Source organism: Macaca nemestrina, chromosome 13 (genome assembly GCF_043159975.1).
Source record: "Macaca nemestrina isolate mMacNem1 chromosome 13, mMacNem.hap1, whole genome shotgun sequence".
Taxonomy (NCBI): domain Eukaryota; kingdom Metazoa; phylum Chordata; class Mammalia; order Primates; family Cercopithecidae; genus Macaca; species Macaca nemestrina.
The window spans coordinates 120,016,610-120,029,523 of NC_092137.1; the positions used below are offsets into that span (position 1 = coordinate 120,016,610).

The window sequence follows — 12,914 nt, forward strand, 5'->3', positions numbered from 1 at the left end:
GAGAGGAATGTCTTCTGTTATTCAAGATGGGCCCCCTCTAACCATACCTGAGCTTATGGTGGGCTCCGAGAGAGCCTCAGTTGGGAGTGGTTGCCACAGGAACCAACCTTGTGACTACAGGGTTAGCACTTTCAGCTACCCCATCTCCTCTCCAAGGAGATGAGAAGGACTGGAGGTTGAAGTACACAACAATGCCCAGTGTTTTAATCTACCATGCCTAAGGGATGTAACCTCCACAAAACCCTTCAGCGACAGGGCTGGAGAGCTTCCGGGCTGGTGAGCACAGGGAGGTGCTGGGATGGTGGCACGTCCAGAGAGAGCCTGGGCACTCCGCAGCAACCACTGCAATGTCTCACCCAGGGCAGTCCTTTCATCTGCTGTCCCCGAGTTGCATCCTAATCATAAACCAGTAAGTGTAAGTAAAATGTTTCCTGAGTTCTGTGAGCTGTTCTAAACCTGAGAAGGAGTTTGTGGGAACCACCAGTTTATAGTCCATTGGTCAGACGTATGGGAGGCCCAGGCCTTGCGACTGGCCTCTGAAGTGGGGGCAGCCTTGCGGGACAGAGCTCTTAACCTGTAGGACCTGACGCTGATGGATAGTGTCAAAACTGAATTGAATCGTAGGACACCCAGTTGGTGTCGGGAGAGTTGGAGAACTGGTTAGTGGGAGGTAAAAACCCACGCACTTGGCGTCAGAAGTTAGAGCAGAAATGGTTCGAAGTCCCTGTTTCAGTGAATGGTTTGTCTGTCCCTGGATGTCTATGCCAGGCACCCACGAGTCACCACCCACCCTCCACATTCGGTGGGTGCCCTTGTCTGTGGCTTCCACTCCACAAGCCACCATGAATGTATCCAGGTCTGTGCATCTCTGCTCTCGCCAGCCTGGCCCCAGCCTGGCCTCCCTGAGCCACTGCAGCAGTCTGCCAGAGGCTCGAAAGCAGTGCTTGAGACTTGCATTTGAGAAAGATGGGTTTTGGATAAATGTGGAGGATGGACTGGGGGCCAGTGAGAAGGGGACAAGGGATAGTTTCAACGACGGGTTCCTTCATGTGTTCACTGAAGCCATGATGCTCCGTGAGCACCTGCTGTGGGCCAAAGCCTGGGAGAGGGCTGGGCTGGGGATAGAGAATGGAGTGTCACCCACAGAGAGAAGAGGATCATGGGGCGGGGAGATGGCCGAAGTGGCCCAGAGAGAGTTCAAAGGGAGCCAGGGCTGAGGCCAGAAACCCTGAGGGACAGACCGAGGAGAGGAATTGAGGAAGGACAGAGAGCAGGAGTATACGGGCAGAGGAGAGGCAGAAGCCGGGTGCTGCAGGACTGTGGAAGCTGGAGGAGTAGGTGGTCCCAGAGTCCCACACCCCTGGGGATCCAGGAAGGTAAGAAGGAAGTCAGCAACAAGGAGGTAGAAGAGGTTCCTTGGCATGTAGGGTAGAAACCAGACTGTGGTGACGGAGAACTGTGTGGGGGTGGAAAAGTGACTGCAAGGCATGACCATAGGTGGGAGAGCCGATTGTGAAATCTGCAGGAATTTTCTGAGCCAGGCACCAAATGCAGCCAGTGTTAAAAATTAAATGATGAAAACTTACAGTTAAATAGGTTACATTAGAAACAAAGCAATAAATACTGAAAACTCATCTCTTCCTAGTTTGCTACCTTCTACCAATAGCTATTCCCCTGAGATAATGTCCATCCATTGTGTCCCTATGGCGAGAATGCTATATAATCACTCATGTCTATGCATCTCTTCCAACTCTGCGTGTAGTGTTATCTCATTGGTGGCTTGCAGTTGGCTGTGATGGGAGTATTTACACCACAGAAACCAGCAATCTCTTCAGATCAGACCTTTTTATTCACAGAGAGCCAGGTGTGAAACGTTTACCAGCACCACTGGAGGAGTGAGATCAGAGCACTTTCAGAAAGACAGCAGTGGCACAATAGCAAATGGAAGGGAGAAAAAGACAGCAGCAAACGTGGACAGGTTTGTGGGCTTCGTGGCAGGGAAGTGAGCGCATTGCCTCTGATGACTTTCATTTCTCTCGGTTATGCTGAGGTCAGGTCACCTGCTCTGTGTGTGGGAGCCAGAGAAGAAAGCAGCCACAGAACAGATGCAAACCAAGGAGGCTGGAAGATAAGAGCAGAGCCATCAGGACCCGCGCTCCTGTGGGTATGAAACAGGAGTCGTGGGAGCAAATTAGTAGGTGCACTGCATGGAGGGATGGAAGGGTCAGGAAGGAGCATCTGAATGTGAGATTTCAGAGAAGCGCATTTTGTCAGCGTTTCAGAGCTTCCTGTGTGCAGCATGGATCTAAAGCTGGTGGATGCAGGGGGGTGAACCATCTTCACTTCCTGTATGCTGATGGCGGAAGCAAGACATCAGTGAAGAAACATCACCAAATCATGATGAACGAATGCCATTGAGGAAACAAAGGACACTGTGGCACCAAGGAAGGAAGGGAGATTACTTTTCACAGTGGCTGTAAATAGAACTGAAGACTGAAAAAGAGCTGTTAAAATGGCTTATTTGAAGGTGAATGAGAGCATATAATTCAAAGTAATTCTCCCTCCCATCCCCAATGCCAGCTTCCACGTTTCTCTCCCCAGAAGCAGCCATGGTTCATCACATCCATTTCCAGAGGTGTCCTAGAAGCAAGCTGTTTGAGGAGCCGGGAAAAGAGGAGCACGTGCAAAGGCCCTGGGGTGGAAAGGGGCCTGCTGTGCTCTGAGCTGCAGCAGAGCTTCTCAAGCCTTAATCTGCATTTGAATCACCCAGGGATCTTGCTGAAATCCTGATTCCTGATTCAGTAGGTCTGGAGAGGGCTTGAGATTTCTAACGTGCTCCAGGTGATGCTGAGGAGCCTGATCTGGATCTCACTTAGAGTATTAAATGAAGTCCTAGGGGATCATTAGCGATCCAGCCAGCCAGAAATGTCAGAGGAGAGCGAAGAACAGTCAAGACAGGGCTGCCCAGATAGGTGGGGCGGCTTAGTCAGGGTCTCTGTGCAGTGAGAAGCTTGGGTATTCTTCTTCTTTCTTTTTTTTTTTTGAGATGGAGTCTCACTCTGTCGCCCAGGCTGCAGTACAGTGGCGCCATCTCGGCTCACTGCAAGCTCCACCTCCTGGGTTCACGCCATTCTCCTGCCTCAGCCTCCCGAGTAGCTGAGGCTACAGGCTCCCACCACCACGCCCGGCTAATTTTTTTTTTTTTTTTTTTGTATTTTTAGTAGAGACAGGCTTTCACCATGTTAACCAGGATGGTCTCGATCTCCTGACCTCGTGATCCGCCCGCCTCCGCCTCCCAAAGGGCTGGGATTACAGGTGTGAGCCACTGTGCCTGGCCCCCAGGGGTATTTTTAAGGTAGAACCGAAAGAACTCATGGACGGGTTGGATATGGGGAGTGATGGAAAAGGAAGCATCAAGGATGCCTCTTGGGGTTGTGTCTCAAGCAGGTGAGCGGCCTGGGCCAGCATTTACTGAGGCAGAGGAAGGAGCAGGGAGATTGAGAAGCCTGCATGTCACCAAGCGGAGATGTCAAGGAGATGAGGGGATGGGATGTGTGAGGCGTGGTGGGATGTGTGAGGCTGGGGCTCCGAGGAAGGTCTTGGCACGGAATGTAAGTTGGGAGTTGTCAGTGGAGGCATTTTCCAAGGCTGTGAGAACGGGCTATAGAGAAGAGCAGGAGCTCTAGGATGAACCCTGATGGGCATGATCTCTAGGGACTGGGTAGGAGAACAAGCGACCAGAGGGGCACAGAGGCAGGCTACAGGCGGCATTGCCAGCAGGATTTGAAATGAGATTTTAGCAGGGCTAACTCAAAGGGTTTGCATTTCACCTTTTGCCCCCTCTTGCATTCATGGCGTCATTTGAAAAGAGACGGGAAGGAGGGGGAGTCAGGAACACAGGCAAAGCGCGCCTGCCCCGTTCCAGTGAGACCCGCCCAGCCACTGTCAAGTCAACACGGCTCAGTAACACCTGCTGGAAGGACAAAGGAGAGAGCTGCTGGCATCGAGTCACGTGTCCACACAAACCACAGAGCGAGCTGTAGATGCCAACCCCTTCCTCTTCCCCTTCCCGCCCTGTGCCTGTTCTTCATGTTAATCTATTACTCTAATCATTTATTCATTGTGTAGCAAATGATCGTTTTTCCTATCATTTGTTTATTACTATTTTTACTTTCATTATCACATTAGATTTTCACACATGGGAGCATATGGGGGACATATTTGTTTATTAGTTGATAACCTAAAATGAATATTTAATACAGGAACATTTTAAACAGAGGCAGAAAAACCCTTAACCCAATTTTATCTTATGCTAAAATTTCATTATCACCAATTCTCAGGCCTCCAAGCACTGTACAAACAATCCTTGAGGAATGAGTGTTATCAATTATTAATAACTATTAAATTAGCGTGGAGTTTGATTTTCCCCTAAGTGTGTTTCATAACTGCAGAGCAGAGAAAGAGCCTCTGCTCCCTCCTGGGTCTCCTGTTCAAATAAACCCGAACCCGGCCCAGGCACCCAGGAATCTTGGAGTGGCCAGCTGTGAGCCCACAGCTGTGCTGCTGCCCTGTGGGGCACCCCGGGCAGGACATCCTCCGGGGTAGAAGGATGCACTCTTCTCCCGGGGACTTTCTGGCAGGTGCCTGTGATCTTGATATTCTCTGCAAGTGGCAGAAGGAGCTTGTCCCCCTCACCATCTGTTATGGGCTGAATTCTGTCCCCCCAAGATTCAAATGTTGAAACCCCAACCTCCAGACATCCAGAATGTGACTGCATTTGGAAATAGGGTCATTAAAGGTGACTACATTAAAATGGACTGGTCCTTACTTCAATATGACTGCTGTCCTTGTAGGAAAAAATTTGGACGCAGACACACACGGAGGGATGACCACGTGGAGACGCAGGGAGAGGATGGCAGCTACAGGCCAGGGACAGAGGCCTTAGAGGAAATCAGCCCTGCTGACTCTTTGAACTCAGACTTCCAGCCTCCTGAATTGTGAGAAAAAAAACTTCTGTTTTAAGTCATGTGGTCTGTGGTATTTGCTTTGGCAGCCAACACAAACTAATATGCCATCTGCTCCCTTCCCTCCCACCGTGTCTGATGTCCTTAGGAACCACTGTCTTCCTTTATTCCAGTATGTCTGGAAGGAAGAATATGTCCCTATTCTAGCACTGAGAGGCCACCAACATTGAATAACCACACTGGGGTAGACACAGAGGGGAAAAGATTCCTGCTGTTCCCATCACAGCAGCCTTGGAGATGAGGAGACAGAGGGATCTGACCGGAGTGAGTCCCAGCCCGACCTTCTCCCACACACTCCACACATCAGCTATCAAGACTGAGCCAGGCTTGCGAGGGCAGAGTGGGAGGGAGATGAGGCCCAAGGTTCTCAGAGTTCAACTGGCCTCATCAGGAACTTCAAGATCTTCCTCTCTTCTCTGCTACCAACACTGTATGAGGGAGAAAAAAGCCAGGGTAAGATTAGAAATTCAGCCACCCACATCCTTGCAGTGGCTAACAGCTGTTAAGGGACATTTTATTTGTATTTTGTTTTGTTTTGAGACAGAGTCTCCCCCTGTCATCCAGGCTGGAGTTCAGTGGTGCAATCTCAGCTCACTGCAACCTCCACCTCCTGGGTTTAAGTAATTCTCCTGCCTCAGCCTCCCGAATAGCTGGGATTACAGGCGCCAGCCACCCCATCTGGCTTATTTTTGTATTTTTGGCAGAGACGGGGTTTCACCATGTTGGCCAGGCTGGTCTCGAACTCCTGACCTTGTGATCCACCTGCCTCAGCCTCCCAAAGGGCTGGGATTATAGGCATAAGCCACTGCTCCCAGCCTCCCCCTTCTACTATTTTAAGGAACACTGGTGCTTCAGTTAACATCTCATCTGGCAGGAACATTCATTGATACCAACATCCTTAACATCTGACCGAGTTGAGTAGCCAGAGTAACTACCTCCAGCGTCATGCTCTGAGGATTCCAGCTTTATCTGTAGTGAAACTTTCCCTGACAGCCTGCTGAGTTCCCCTTCCCAGACACAAAATCCTTTTGATCACTTACTATGAGTCAGACACGTTCTGCGCTTTATCTCCTTTAATCCTCACCATAACACCATAAGATAGATATCATCATTCCTGTTTTATAGATGAGAAAAGTGGGGCTTAAAAAGGTTAAAAAAAAAAAAAAACCCAGCACTTTGGGAGGCCAAGGCGAGTGGATCACCTGAGGTCAGGAGTTCGAGACCAGCCTGGCCAACATGGGGAAACCCCATCTCTACTAAAAAATACAAAAAATTAGCCGGACGTGGTGGGAGCCTGTAATCCCAGCTACTCAGCAGGCCGAGGCAGGAGAATTGATTGAATCTGGGAGGCGGAGGTTGCAGTGAGCCAAGGTTGCACCACTGCACTCCAGCCTGGGCAACAAGAGCAAAACTTCGTCTCCAAAAAAAAAAAAAAAAAGAAAAGAAAGAAAGAAAAATGGTTTAAAAACTTGTCCAAGGTCACATTGCTGGTGCAGGTCACACCCCTGTCATAAAACCGGGGGCTTTGCGACTCCCAAGTCCAGCCTTGAACCTCTGTGGTTTTCAGAACCAGAGTGGATGGGGAGCAGCTGATGCCATCGAAGCTGTCACAGGCAGGCATGGGGACAGGAGGGAGAGCAGACGGTGGAGCAGCAGAGTGTCCCAAGCTAGTCCAGGAGGGGCAAAAGATCCTATGGAGACAAAGAGGGACTGATCATCATTCTGACCCAGCCCCGCCCACTGTCCTCCCTTCCTCGTCCTTGTTCAGCTGCTGTCTCTTTCTGTTTTCCGAACATTGCCAACATCTCTTTTAAAAAGCAGGCTTTATTGAGATATACTTCGCACACAGTACAAGTCACCCATTTACAGTGTACCGTGCAGTCGCTTTTTAATATATTCACCGTTGCATATCCACCACCGCAATCAGCAGGGCATTATCGTTGCCCCAGATGTCATTAGAACATCGTCATCACTCCACACTAGCCACTGCGCCCCAGTCCCCCCAGCCCCAAGCAGTCACTAATCTACTTTCTGTCTTTACAGACTTGCCTATTCTGGGCATTTCATATAAATGGAATGATACAAATGGATGGTCCTTTGGGACTGACGTCTTTCACTTAGCATAATGTTTTCAAAGACTAGTTTTAAAGTAAATTAAAAAATGGCTAAAGGTCAATTTGTAGTACTTGGCACGAAGTAGAGAGGCTCAGTAAATGCTTACTGAATTGAAATACAATTTTTTTTTCTTTTTTTGAGATGATGTTTCACTCTGTCACCCAGGTTGGAATGCAGTGGTGCAATCTTGGCTCACTGCAGCCTCCACCTCCTGTGTTCAAGCCATTCTCCTGCCTTAGCCTCTTGAGTGATCCGCCCGCTTTGGCCTCCCAAAGTGCTGGGATTACAGACGGAAATGCAATTTTTGATCATAAGTGATTGCCCCGAGTCATCAAGAGAAGGCTACATTATATTTGTCACATTCTTTTTTTTTTTTTTTTTTTTGAGACAAGATCTCACTTTGATATGCAGGCTATAGTACAGAGGTGCCAGCTTGGCTCACTGCAGCCTCAACCCCCTGGGCTCAAGCAATCCTCCTGCTTCGGCACCCCAAGTAGCTGGGACCACAGGTGTGTATCACCTTGTCTGGCTAATTTTTGTATTTTTTGTAGAGATAGAGGTTCACCATGTTGCCCAGGCTGGTCTCAACCTCCTGAGCTCAAGGGATCCGCCTGCCTTGGCCTCTCAAAGTTTTGGAATTACAGGCATGAGCCACTGTGCCGGGCCCGTCACTTTTTTTTTTTTTGAGATGGAGTTTTGCTATTGCTGCCCAGGCTGGAGTACAGTGGCGTAATCAGCTCACTGCAACCTCCGCTTCCCAGGCTCAAGCAAGTCTCCTGCCTCAGCCTCCCAAGTAGCTGGGATTACAGGCATGCGCCACCACACCTGGCTAATTTTGTATTTTTGGTAGAGACTGTGTTTCACCATGTTGGTCAGGCTGGTCTCAAATTCCTGACCTCAGGTGATCCACCTGCCTTGGCCTCCCAAACTGCTGGGATTACAGGCATGAGCCACCACACCTGGCCCATCACATTCTTTAAAAAGCGGAGAACTGATTGACACATTCTTGAAAATGTGGAGCAAATGTTGCATGACCAAGTGTTTCTTAATCAGTTTCCTGAAATTGCAGCTGTCTTCTTTCAATTCCCATAAAAGTGCTGTAACATTTTTTATACTAACACTGTAGTTCTTCAAATTTTGCCTTCTGAGCACCAATAAGGAAATGTGGAGAGAAGGGACCTTGTTACACAGTTGCTAGGAATGGAAATTAGTATAACTATTATGGAAAACAGGATGGAGCTTCCTCAAAAAATTAAAAATTGAACTACCATATATATCCAAAGGAAATGAAGTCGGTGTATCGATTGAGGGTGCTGGCTCAGACCTGTCATCCCAGCACTTTGGGAAGCTGAGGTAGGAGGATCCCTGTGTTGCCTGCACAACATAGGGAGACCTCATTTCTACTAACAATTTAAAAATTAGCTGAGTGTGGTGGTGCACACCTGTGGTCTCAACTACTCTGAAGGCTGAGGCAGGAGAATCACCTGAACTTGGGAGGTCGAGGCTGCAGTGAGCCCTGAACAGGCCACTGCACTCAGCCTGGGTAACAGAATGAGATCCTGTTTCAAAAAGAAAAAAGAAAACTAAAGAAAAGAAAAGAAGAAAAGAAAAGAAAAATCGGCATGGCAAAGAGTTATCTGCATTTACATGTTCACTGCAGCATTATTCACAATAGCCAAGATATAAAATCAACCTAAGTGTGTATCAATGGATAAATGGATTTTTTAAAATGTGGTATATAAATGTAATGAAATGTGATTCAGCCTTAGAAAACAAGGGAATCCTGTCATTTACAACACCGTGGATGAACCTGGGGACATTTTGCTAAGTGAAATAAGCTAGGCACAGAAGGACAAATACCACATTATTTCATTCATAAGAGAAACCTAAAAACGTCAAACTCATAACAGCAAAGTAGAATGGTGGTTAGCAGGGACTCAGAGCAGAGGTGACGGGGAATGCCTTTAATGGCCGAAAAATACCAATTTTCAGTTAGACACAAGTTCAAGAGGTCTATTATACAGCGTGGTGTCCATAGTTAGTAACAATGTATTGTATACTTGAAATGTGCTAAGAGAGTAGATTGCATATGTTAATTAGTGTGATTTAGTTATTTCACAATGTAAACATATATCAAAACACCATGTAGTACATCATAAATATATATAATTTCTATTTGTCAATTGAAAAACAGTCATCTGGACCTGCTTCCTGTCACGGAAGTCGATTTGCATCTGTTTTTGTTTTTTGAGACCAGGTCTCCCTCTGTTGCGCAGGTTGGAGTGCAGTGGTACCATCTAGGCTCACCGCAGCCTTGAGCTCCTGGCCTCAGATGATCCTCTGGCCTCAGCCTTTCCTGTGACTGGGACCACATGTACGCACCACCACACCTGGCTAATTTTTAAAGTTTTTGTAGAGCTGGGTCTCTCGTGAGTGGCCCAGGCTGGCCTCAAACTCCTGGGCTCAAGCAATCCTCCTGCCTCAGCCTCCCAAAGCCCTGGGATTACTGGTGTGAGCTGCCACACCTGGCCTAATCTGTGTCTTTATCAATACTATAGGGAAAAAGAAAAAGAAAAAACAAGAACCAAACAAACTACCTCTTAGACTCAAATAGCCAATTACCGAAACTGAATTTGACTTACAGATTCTGGTGACTCATGCAGAGATAGCCCAGGTTTCTTTGGGACCCCAGGGCTTGTCATCAAAGACAAAGTATCTAGTTGAATGGGCCACAACATTAGGAGGCAGTGGCACTTTTTACAAGACAAGCCCCAGAAAAGAAAGCGTCCCACAGGTGGCAGGCACATGGGGAGGTGGGTAGGAGCTCAGTAACGCCTGGCAGAGGATGTATGGAGGTGGGTCCGGCACGCCTGCAACTGCTCCACCGCTGCCTTACAACCAAGGAGAGACCTTCCGGACCCTCGCTGGCGTTCTTCCCCTCTTCTCTCCTGAGCCCTGACATTCTGGCAATGCTTCGGCCACACAGAAGATAAAGCACAGAGAGGGAGACTCAGCCACGTTTTCTTACAGATGAGGGTGTGTGGCTGGAAAGGGGCCGTTAACGACTCCTGTTCTTGCTTCCCCTCCTCTCGGAGTCTGGAGAACTTCGAGAAAAAAGGAGGAGGACACAAAAGGAAATAACTAAAAAGATGCGCCTGGAGCAACTATGAGGATGGTAAATTGGTGTCTAATTCTGAAAATCGTAATTGGTGTAAACGCCATGCCACTGTGGAAGGAGGGATGAAGGGTAGAGGGAATACAAAAGAACATGAAGTTAGAATCCTCGGCGTGAAAGCCTGCCATTTATACAAGCAGACAAACAAGATCAGAGACGATCAACTGGCTGGCTGAATGGGACCAATAGGCAGGTTTACGCAGCCCCACGCTTCAAAAATCGGGAGATCGCCACATTAAAATCTGGGAATCTGACCTTTTGTAACAGATCAGAGGATTTGCAACACCAAGAGCATCATCACAGGCGACACCCGGCTTGGATGGGCAGCGGCTGCCCCTGCAGAAGGGTCAGGAGCTCTTCCGATGGGCACAGTCTCCACCGCTCCCTGCTGCTTACTCCCTCCTCCTTGCTCCTCATCAGCATCACCGTTTGGGCCTTGTAGCATATGCATTTGTCACTCCCTCCTAGGACATCCACAACACGAAATGAGAGACCAATTTGGTAAATTCAACAAAAGGCCACTTACATTACACAGCCACCGTACATTCTTTGTGGAAAGAGAAGTGGCATAAATCAATTCATAAATTATCTCGAGGTGTTTCCTCCGGAGTCCTGGGCTGGCTGCTGGATGAATTCATCTGTCTTCTGGCAGATGGACAAGAAAATTGAATTGTAGTGGCCAATTAGATGTCGATCACAGCCTCTGGGTCCACGTGGGTGAGCCCTCACCACAGAGAGAATGAGAGCTGGCTCTGGGACGGGGTGTTGACCTGGGCACAGCTGTCCAGGAAAGGGTCTAGGGAGAGGAGCTATGGGCCCTGCACTGACATCAGCCTTGAACATGAGGCTGGTGTGGCGGGGGAGGTGGGGGGACATGAATAATTCATATCGCAACCAGACTGATGCTCAGCGAGCTTCTATAGGAATGAATTACCTTGTGTGCATTTCCTGCCGAAATGTCAGTGTATCTTCTCACAAGCGCCTGGGACGGGTTTATGAATAGGTGCATTCTCCAGTGCCTCTGCTTTAGGCAAGGCAGTTTCAGAATCTTGGCTGAGTTTCCAACTTCTGACTTGCTATTTACAAACTGTAATCATAAGATTTCAAATGACACATGACTTAAAAAAAAAAAAAAAAAAAAAACAAAACCCTGACTCAGGAGAAATCCGGATGGAAATGGAACAATGGTTTTGAATGGATCTGGATCACGCAAATGAAAGTCAGGAGGCTTGGGTGTTGTGGTGAGAAAAAGTGATGTGGGAAGAACATAAACATGTATAGGACATTTACTGTCTTGGGAACTTTATGGGTGTTCTCATTGTTAACATCATTTAACAGATGAGAAAAACGGAGTTCTGAGACATTGCTGCTAATAGAAATTCAATGCGAGTCACATTTGTAATTTAAGATTTCCTAGTAACCACGTTAAAAAAGAAAAAAAAAAGAGACTGAAATTAATTTTAATGGTGTATTTTATTTAACTCAGTATATCCAAAATGAACATTTCAATATGCCATTGATATAAAAATTACGGATGAGATATTATGCATCCTTTTTCAAAACACATCTTGGAAGTCCAGGGCATAATTCACTCTCAGAACACATCTCATTTCAGACAGTCACATTGTAAGTCCTCCAAAGCCTGCCAGGCACGGTGGCTCATGCCTGTAATCCCAGCCCTTTGGGAGGCCGAGGCGGGCAGATCATCTGAGGTCAGGAGTTCGAGACCAGCCTGGCCAACAGGGTGAAATCCCGTCTCTACTAAAAATACAAATATTAGCCAGGCATGGTGGCGGGCGCCTGTAATCCCAGCTACTCGAGAAGCTGAGGCAGAATTACTTGAACCTCAGGAGGCGGAGTTGCAGTGAGCCGAGATTGCGCCATTGCACTCCAGCCTGGGCGACGAGAGGGAAACTCCGTCTCAAAAAAAAAAAAAAAAAAAAAAAAACATGCAGCAGCAGCTCTGATGCATGCACTTAAAGCTGCATGGCCTTGGGCAAATTGCTTAACTTCTCTGGTCCCCATTTCCTTATCATAAAAGGTGAGGAATGATACGACTTCTCAGTTCCTCCTGGGTCACAGGGTAACAGACAAACACGGCACAGTGGCCATTGTCACATAGCAGCAGTGGATCTGCGGGGGCAGGCAAGTGGCAAGATGACATAGGTGACATGTTAAAGTGTATTTCAGATCCAGGCGACAAGGATTGTTAAAGGCTGTCTGCATAACCATATTCAATTTGGGGTGATGCAGAAGGGGTATTCCGGGTCTGGTCAGCTCCCACGGGAGGCTTCCTACAACCTGCCAGGGCTTTACCTGGTCAGGCAGAATGCTAATGCCACCAGCTGGGAGGATGTTCTCAGAAGGACAGAGGAGACGGCAGCTTCTCCAAGCTGATCGCCCGAAACCATGACTTCTCCAAAATTTGTGTATCAGGCACTCGTTTGCAATGACTACTGTAGCAAAATGACGAGACACGTGCAAAAATGCTGCATCCAGCTTGTTTGAACAATTGCAGTTGTTCAGTTTCATTCAGACCAATTAGGCTATATTTTTAGTACGATTATTCAAAGCGTTGGTACTACTTAGACAAAATCTCA

At 47.8% G+C, this 12,914-nt stretch overlaps 1 long non-coding RNA gene across 1 annotated transcript; it reads right to left on the minus strand.

Annotated features, from left to right (window-relative positions):
- Positions 1-6,459: 6,459 nt before the first annotated feature.
- Positions 6,460-11,381, minus strand: LOC105490075 (uncharacterized). Its single transcript, XR_011611338.1, has 3 exons — positions 11,249-11,381; positions 10,570-10,778; positions 6,460-6,715 (listed from the first exon to the last, which is right to left on the minus strand). It is a non-coding gene; the product is annotated as an uncharacterized lncRNA (long non-coding RNA).
- Between the last annotated feature and the right edge of the window lie 1,533 nt (positions 11,382-12,914).